The sequence below is a fragment of the Galeopterus variegatus genome, unplaced genomic scaffold, assembly GCF_000696425.1.
Source record: "Galeopterus variegatus unplaced genomic scaffold, G_variegatus-3.0.2 Scaffold536, whole genome shotgun sequence".
In the NCBI taxonomy this organism is placed as follows: domain Eukaryota; kingdom Metazoa; phylum Chordata; class Mammalia; order Dermoptera; family Cynocephalidae; genus Galeopterus; species Galeopterus variegatus.
In genome coordinates, this window is record NW_007726647.1 from 458,462 (window position 1) to 466,891 (window position 8,430).

Below are 8,430 nucleotides of genomic sequence, written 5' to 3' on the forward strand. Positions count from 1 at the left end.
ATTAGAAATTTCACATGATTCTCAGTCAATTGAAAGAGCAGATGAGATAAGGACAAACAGGAAAGGAAAGTATCCTGAGTTTCTTAAAAGGAACAGTTTCTTAAAAGGAAAGAGAAGATCTATTTTCATAAAATTTGTAAATACCTTATTTATGCCAGTTGCTTGAGAGAAGTAAGGAAGGCCTGTGGGAATGAAGACCAGTGAGAGGTAGGTCAATGTGTGCAAGACATAGAGTTCTAGAGAAAAATTTAGATCTTATGGAAACAATTGGGGGACCATCAGCTCATTTTTTTTTTCTTTGCTGAGCTTCTCTGAAGTCCCTGAGTATATGCTTACCTCTTTCTTTTCTTTGGGCTTCTCTGTCTGATAATTTTCTTGTTAATCATCTGTGACTCAGTTACCTATCCCATGAACCTCATCCTTCCCTTTTGGTTGGTAGACCCCTTTGTCTGCTTTTGATTCAAACAGCATATGAGTACTATTATGTTTCTAGGGCAGTGCTGGACTCTCAGTGAGTACAAGAGAAATAAAAGGCTCAGTCTTTGAGTTTGGGAATTCTTCAGATGTTTGGGAGTATAAGCATGAAAATGGCAAGGCTAACTTAGAAAAGACCTAGAGAACCAGAGAAGACAGTGCATGGAAAAGCCATGGCTTAGGAAAGATAAGGATATAAGAACTGATTCATAAGTCCATTGTTTGGACTTCTGAATACATTAATCTGGAGACATAGTCCTGTATGTTGGCGTTAGTTTAGCATGCTGACTCACAAAAGCTGTATTTTTACTCACAGTTTAAAAGAATTTTAAGAACAACATTTTATGGGGCCAGCCCATGGATCACTTGGGAGAGTGGGTGCTGGTAACACCAAGGCCATGGGTTCGGATCCTACATAGGGATGGCCGGTTAGCTCACTTGAGAGAGCATGGTACTGACAATACCAAGTCAAGGGTTAAGATCCCCTTACCCGTTATCTTTTAAAAAAAATTTTATAAAAAGAACATTTTATTATAAAAGTGTTACATAAAGAAAATTGGATTAAAGAAATTTGTAGAGACATGGTGGATGCTGAGCCACTGCTGCCGCCAGCTCTGCTTGTCCTGGGCCTTAGCTTCCCGCTGCTGACCCGCCAGCCGCTTCTTCTTTCCCTTTCCTGCCTCATGAAGCCGCTGGTGGTGGTTGTCCTCGGCGGTCCTGGCACCAGCCAGGGGACCCAGTGCCCCCGCATGGTTGAGAAATATGGCTACACACACCTTTCTCAGGAGAACTTTGTGATGAAAGGAGTAACCCAGATTCACAATATGGCAAACTCATTGAAAAGTATATTAAAGATGGAAAGACTGTTTGAGTTGAGATAACCATCAGTTTATTAAAGAGGGAAATGGATCGGACAATGGCCACCAGTGCTCAGAAGAATAAATTCTTAATTGATGGGTTTCCAAGAAATCAAGACAACCTTCAAGGTTGGAACAAGAGTGTGGATGGGAAGGCAGATGTATCTTTCCTTCTGTTTTTTGATGGTAATAATGAGTCTCCGTGAACGATGTCTCGAGAGGGGAAAGAGCAGTGGTAGGAGGAATGACAGCAGAGACAGAGCTTGGGAAAGAGAATCCAGACCTGTCTTCAGTCAACAAAGCCAATTACTGACTTACATGAAGAAATGGGGAAAGTCAAGAAAATAGATGCTTCTAAATCTGTTGTTGAAGTTTTTGATGAAGTTGTGAAGATTTTTGACAAAGAAGGCTAACTCCCAACCTGAACGCATCTTTGAAATCATGCTTGAATATTGCTTTGTTAGCTGCTACCACAATCCCTTTATATGGCAATTTTAATGTTTTGTAATCACATCTCAATTAATGGCTGGAAAGTATATTGTAAGACAAATTGAATTTTTTATGGGTTCTTTTTGGTTTGGCACAGGAGTTGACAGTGAATTCAGGTTTAACTTCATCTTAGTTATGGCACTCATGAAACAAAGAAGGGTATCAGCTAGTTCTTTGTTTTTATTTTTAAAAATCCCTTTTATAGTTTGTGCCTTCTGTGAGCAAAACTTTTTAGTATGCATATATATCCCTTTAGAAATTACAACACGTTAGGATTAGGGATTCCCACTTTCTCTTTTTCTTGCAGATTTTAAATTTCCAAACTTAAGTGAATTTGTGGACCAAATTACAAAGGAGCTTTTTGTGTAGTCAGTTCTTGCTCAATGTGTTTGGTAAACAAACTCATAAAATGGATTTCTAGCATTGTTTTAGTATTTATAAAATATAAAATAACTGACCATTTCCTATAGGAAGGTAAGAAAATTTAGGCTTTGTTTTACTACGACTTGTACAAAGTTGTATAACAGGGCATAGTCTTTGTTTCCAAGGTTTGGGTTGGGGGCACTGGGGGTTCAGAGCCTGGCAGAATTGTTAGCTTCATTCTGATATAATCTGAGGATAGGGGGCAAGGATCACATCTAATGGCTTGTGTTCCTTATGCTCTATTATACAGCGTTACTCATGATTAAACGGATCTTAACAAAATTCCTCACTGTGAAACCTTGAAGTGCATGTGCTAGATTTATGCTAAAATCATTCAATTAGCATTTTAGTAACACTTCAGCTTTTTGTTTTGTTTTGTTTTCTAGACTAAATATGGGGCTAAGAAGCAATCTAATGATTAAATTACCCATTTTTTTTGGAACACTTTTTTCATAGTTATTTGTTTAAGAAGATTTACAAATCATTGCACTTTGGTCAGAAAAATAATAAATTTCTGCTTGGAAGTAATTCTCCATCGGTGAGGAAACACCACTCAAGAGACCTGTTTAAACCTTGACTCCATGTTTGATATCCTCTGCCCACTGGTGAAGGGGTTGGGTCCCCAATTCCTTGGGCAGCTCCACTCGTATGGCTTTCCTGGTTTCAGTTGATGCTTTAGCTCTTGCAGACTGGCATTGCATGCTGGTAGTTCCATAGGTCTGGGGTCTCTGTGGCAGTCCCACTCTCACAGCTCCACTAGACATGCTGCTGATGGGGTTTCTCTGCTGCAACTCCAACCCCACGTTTCCACTTGGCATTGCTCTAGCAAAGGTTGTCTGTGGTGACTCCGCCCCTGCAACATATCTCTTCCTGGGTCCCCAGACTTTTCCATACATTCTCTGAAATCTGGGTGGATGCTCCCAAGCCTTCCTAGCTATGGCATTCTGTGAGCCCACATGGATTCCACCAAGGCTTCCAGTTTGTATTTTCCAAAGCTGCACGTCCAACCACATCTGGGGCCAATTTACCCACAGCTGGAGTAGCCAAAGCAGCTGGGAAGCTGGTGCTGGAAGCAGCTTCCCGAGGTGGTCCCGGGCAGTGAGCCTGTGGAGGGCTCCTCAAGTCTGTTCCCCAAGACAATTCTGTCTCCCTAGGTCTTTGGTCCTGAAATGGAAGAGTTGGCCCCAGAGGCTTCTACAATGCCTTCAGGGCCTTCTTCTCCTCCCTTCATAATCCCTTTCCTTTGTACTAATCTTCTTAGCACCACTGGGTTTTTCTTCTGAAAGTGCTCTCTGCTTCTCTACCACATGGACAGGCTGCAAATTTTCCAAATCTTTACACTCTGCTTCCCTTTTAAATTCTGGCTTTATGTCGTGCCTTTGCCAAAACTCAGTGTAGGCTGTTGCAAGTAACCATGCAACTTCCATAATGCTTTGCTGCTTAGAAATTTCTTCTGCCAAATCCTCTGGTTCACAACTCCTAAGTTCCAACTTCCACAGAGTCCTATGGCATGGACGCAATGCAGCCAAGTTCCTTGCCAGTTCACAGCAAGGGTGATCTTTGCCCCAGTTTCCAATAAACTCCTTCTTATTTCTATCTGATATTTCCTTAGAAGGGTTTTTACAGTCTGTATTTCTATCGGTATTCTGCTCGCCACCACGTAACCAGTCTCTAAGGCATTCCAAACTTTCCCTCATCTCTTTGTCTTCTTCTGAGTTGTCCAAACTCCTCCAACCTTTTGCCTAATACCCAAGTCCAAAGCTGCTTCCAAATTTTCAAGTATTTTTTTATAAGCAACACCCCACTTGTCTGGTTCCAATTTCCTGTATTAGTCCATTTTTGTGTTGCTATATCAGAATACCTGAGACTGGGTGATTTATAAAGAAAAACAAAATTTACTGCTTACAGTTTCTGAGGCTAGGAAGTACAAAGTCCATCTGGTGGTGGCAACAGTGACCCAGGGGTCTCACATTGCAAGATGGTGAAAAGAGGAGAGGAGAGGGGAGGAGAGGAGGAGAGAGGAGGGGAGGGGAGGGGAGGGGAGGGGAGGGGAGAAGACCATACTATCTTTTAATTATATTTTTCCACAAACCTTTTGAAGTACCTTTGTATATTGTAATTGAATATTATTTCTATGTGTGTTAAGAAATTCACTTATTAATGATAAATTTTTCAACATTCTTGCCATTAGAAAACAAAGTATCTCTAAGTACTGTAACATATTGGTCACCAAAATTTGTATTGAGATTATCTTTTAAGTAGAAAAACATGTTGACAATATTGAGTTTTGGAGTTGATTGAGATAACTCTGAGTTCAATAGTTTTGTCATTCAATTTGTTACAGATGCAGTCACTAAGAAGTTTTTGAGTTTCTTAAAAGACCCTGATTTGAGCCTTGCTAATTTTAAAAAATTAACATTATTTCCATTCAGTGATGTTGGATGTATATAAATGATTTAGTAAATAATCCCAATAAATTTTGTGTTGTAATTTTTGCTAAAAAAAAAAAAAAAGGAAATTTGTAAAATACACAAAACTATGGAAAGGAAGATGTTTTTGAAAGTCACCTGAAATCTCATTACTGAGAAATAACTATGGTAAATATTTTGCTGGCTGTCTTTCTATGTGTGAATATATATTTCTATATATCTATCCATATCTTTATATCTAACTCTAATTTTTATATCCTTTATCTATTTATCCAGAGATTTGCAGAATTAGAAAACCGTTCTATATACCATGCTTACAGTTCCCTATGTAATTTGCTCATGAACATTTTCATATGATATGAACTCCTGAAAAACAATATTTTGCTGACTGTGTAAATGAATAAATATGCTGTAATATATTGAATCAATCCCTAGTTGCTGGACATTTAGATTGCTCCAACTTTTCACATTTATAAATCATGCTATAAGAACAATCTATATTCATATGTCTTTGTGAACAACTTAGCTTATTACAATTTATATTTGAAACAGCCTTATTGAATTGTAATTGACATATAATAAACTGAACATATTTAAAGTACTGTATACAATTTGATAAGTTTGACACACATATATATACCTGTGATGCCATTGCCACAATCAAGATAATGACCATATTCATCACTCCCCAAAGTTTCCCCATCCCCAGGCAACTATTGATTTGCTTTCTGTCAGTATAGATTAATTTTTACTTCCTAGAACTTTATATAAGTAGAACCATACAGTATACAGTAGTCTACCCTTATCTGCAGTTTTGCCTTCCGTAGTTTTGATCACGATCTGAAAATATTAAATGGGAAATTCCAGAAATAAATAATTCATAAGTTTTAAAGTGCAAGCTGTGTTGAGTAGTGTGATGAAATCTCACACTGTCCTGCTCTGTCCCACCCAGGATATGACTCATCCCTTTTTCCAGCATATCTCTGCTGTATACGCTACTCACCTGTTAGTAGCCCACTCAGTTATCAAATTGTCAAGGTATCGCAGTGCTTGTGTTCAAGTAACTCTTATTTTGCTTAATAATACTTTACTAGTAATAAGTATTGGTTATTATTGTTAATCTCTTACTGTGAATAATTTGTATATTAAATTTTATCATAGGTATGTATGTATAGGAAAAACATAGTATATATAGGGTTCAGTATTACCTGTGGTTTCAGGCATCCATGGGAGGTCTTGGAACATATCCCCCATGGATAAGGGGAAACTATTATACTCTTTTTTGGGGGGAGTGGGGTCTGGATTCTTTCACTCAGACTAATCATTTTGAGATTCACCAATGTTGTTGCATATATTAATAGTTCATTTCTTTTTATTGCCTAGTAGTATTCCTTTGTATGGATATACCACAATTTGTCCATCACCTGTTGATAGACACTTGTGTTGTTCCCAGTTTTTAGCTATTACAAAACATACAATGAATTTTGATATACAAATCTTTGAATGGTGTTTATATGACATATAATTTCATTTCTCTTCCATCTAGAAGTAGAATGGTATGGCCATATGGTAGGTGAATGTTTAACATTTAAGGAAATTGCAAAACCATTTTCCAAAGTGATTGCACCATTTTACACTCCCACTTATATGAGAGTCCCAGTTGCTTCACGTCTTCATCAACAGATGGGATGGTCAATGTTCTAAATTTAAGCCATTCTAAATAAGTGTGCATTGCTATCTTATAGTGGTTTTAATTTGCATTTTCCTAATGACTAAGGATGTTGAGGATCTAATCATTTGCTTATTAGTCATTTTTATGTACTCTGGTGAATTGTCTCTTCAAATCTCTTGCCCATTTTAAATATAGGGTTGTTTGTTTTCTTATTTTGTTTTGAGAGTTCTTTATACATTCTGGATAGAAGTTCACAATATATGTGATTTAAAAATATTTTTCCCCAGTCTCAGGTATGCCTTGTCATATGCATATCCATGTCTTTCGAGGAGTAAAGGTTTTTAATTTTGATGAGTCCAATATATTAGTCTTTTTCATTTATAGTTTGTGTCTTTTCGTGTAGCATTTAAGAAATCTTAACTAAACCCAAGGTTATTAAGATTTCTCCTGTGTTTTCTTTTACATGTTTTATGTTTTAGCTCTAACATTTAAGTCTATAATACATTTCAAGTTAATTTTTGTATATATATAGAGAGAAAAGAATCAAGGTTCATTTTTTGGATATGTCTAATTTTTTCAGTATTATTTGCTGAACAGATATAAGTCAATTTCTGGACTCTCTGATTTCTTTGTCTATCTTGATGCCAATACAACTCTATACTATACTTCATAATCATAGCTTTATAATAACTTTTGAAATCAGAGTTTTGATTACAATTTTGTTCCCCCCCCCAAAAAAAAAATTGTTTTGGCTTTTCTCATTCCTTTGCATTTCCATATCAATTTTAGTCAATTTGTTGATTTCTACAAAAAAAGCGTGTGGGATTGTGGTTGGCTTTTGGTTGAATCTATAGGTCATATTGGCAATAATTAACATCTTAAAAATATTGAGTATTCTGGGCCGGCCTGTGGCTCACTCGGTAGAGTGCGGTGCTGATAGCACCAAGGCCGCGGGTTCGGATCCCATATAGGGATGGCCGGTTTGCTCACTGGCTGAGCGTGGTGCTGACAGCACCAAGCCAAGGGTTGAGATCCCCTTACCGGTCATCTTTTAAAAAAAAAAAAAATATATTGAGTATTCTGATCCATGAACATGGTATATCTGTTTTAATTTCATAGTTTTTGTGTACAGGTCTGGCATATCTTTTGTCAAATCTATCCCCAAATATATATTTTGAAGCCATTGCAAATAATACCAGTTTTTAATTTTCAATTTCCTATTATATATAAATAAAATTTATTTTTAAAAATATTGATCAGTATCCAAAAATATTGCTAATTGCCTAGACAATTCCATCAGTCCCTTTCAAATTTTCCTGTCATGACCATGATTTCTCTTTGAGGCTGTGAGGGAAATTGGCTAGGTAGGAACTGGACCTGACAAGGCAGGATTCAGGCTTAAGCATACAAGAAGAGGCCTATATGGGCTCAACTGCTCATCAGTCCAGTGGGGGCCCGCCCCTTCACCCAGTATCCAATGGAATAAATGGCCCTGCCTCTTGCTCCCTTAAACTTCTGGTACATTTCCTAGGTGATTAGTTAGAGAAAAAGCTTGGTTTGGGTGCCCCTACTCAGAACCGGGAGACGTAGAGGAAAATTAAAGCTTACGGCCGTGCCTGGCTGCCCGCGTTCAAGTTTGTTTTGAAGGGTCTAGACGTAGGAACCACCGACATGTGGAGTCCTCCAGCTTTCCTAGAGAGAACCGGAGGGAAGTTATGGGAAGGTTGGTCAGCGTGAGAACCCTCTTTAGGTGGGGCTTTTAAAAAAAACTCATCCATTCATTTATTCATTCGCTCGTCCATTCGTCCATTTTTTATCATTGAGGATACCCTCTGTGAGTAGAGACACTTGGTGACGGAGAAGGACGGAAGGATCCAGGGAGAGGCGGGTGGAGCTGCTGCTGTCACTTATACCTTCTGCCTGACTGGTGGTTGGTTTGGTTTCCTCGAGAAATGACTGGGACAGGTGTGGGGTACGCCCCAACCACTACCAGGTTTCTTGCCATGCTCGTTTATTTCTGTGTGAGGCGATACTACTGAGAGCCCCACAGAGTTATCACCATCCGCCTTTGTGGGTCAGTCTGGTG

The 8,430-nt window shown here is 38.3% G+C and overlaps 1 pseudogene; it reads left to right on the forward strand.

The window, feature by feature from the left end:
* Positions 1–1,157: 1,157 nt before the first annotated feature.
* LOC103588227 lies at positions 1,158–1,792 on the forward strand (annotated as a pseudogene).
* Positions 1,793–8,430: the final 6,638 nt, after the last annotated feature.